The following is a 911-nucleotide window of genomic DNA, read 5'->3' on the forward strand; positions in this document are numbered from 1 at the left end:
AAAGGTTGATGAATGAAGAGAATGAGTGGGATGGAGATGTGGAATCCGCGGTCACACACGAACCTATAGAGAAGGTGACGATGGAGGAAGTAGAGAAAGCAGTTAGAGAAATGAAACTAGGTAAGGCGACAGGGGTTTCGGAAGTGGCGGCTGAACATATTAAAGCGAGTGGGGTGATAGGAATTGAAGTTATGATGAGAATTGCTAACAGTATGTTTGATGATGAAGGTATACCTGAGGATTGGCGACACAGTGTGTTGGTGCCGTTGTATAAGGGCAAAGGAGATGTGAGAGATTGTGGGTCATACAGGGGTGTGAAATTACTAGAGCACGGAATGAAGGTAGTGGAGAGGATGCTTGAGAGCAGGTTGAGAAGTATGGTGACAGTTGATGAAATGCAGTGTGGGTTTATGCCTGGTAGGGGAACGGTGAATGCGTTGTTCATGGCGAGAATGTTGCAGGAGAATTATAGAAAGAAGAAACGAAGATTGTACATGTGTTTTGTGGATCTAGAAAAGGCTTTTGATCGAGTACCGAGGAAGGTCATTGAATGGGCGTTGAGGAAGAAAGGAGTGAATGAGAGACTTGTTAAAGCTGTGATGCAGCTGTATGAAGGGGCAAAGACAAAGGTGAGGGTTGGAAGGGGGATGTCGGACGCTTTTAGTGTTAAGGTAGGAGTGCATCAAGGATCAGTGTTATCACCGTTTCTGTTTGCAATTGTGATGGATGCTGTGTGTGGAAACATAATGGAGGGGTTGTTATTTGAGATTTTGTATGCAGATGATTTAGTCTTGATGGCTGATAGCATGGAAGAATTGCAGTTAAAATTTGACAGATGGAAAGGTGTTATTGAAAAGAAAGGGTTAAAAGTTAATATTGGTAAGACGAAGGTAATGGTGAGTGGGGAAGGT

This window comes from Helobdella robusta (genome assembly GCF_000326865.2).
Source record: "Helobdella robusta unplaced genomic scaffold HELROscaffold_8, whole genome shotgun sequence".
Lineage (NCBI taxonomy): Eukaryota > Metazoa > Annelida > Clitellata > Rhynchobdellida > Glossiphoniidae > Helobdella > Helobdella robusta.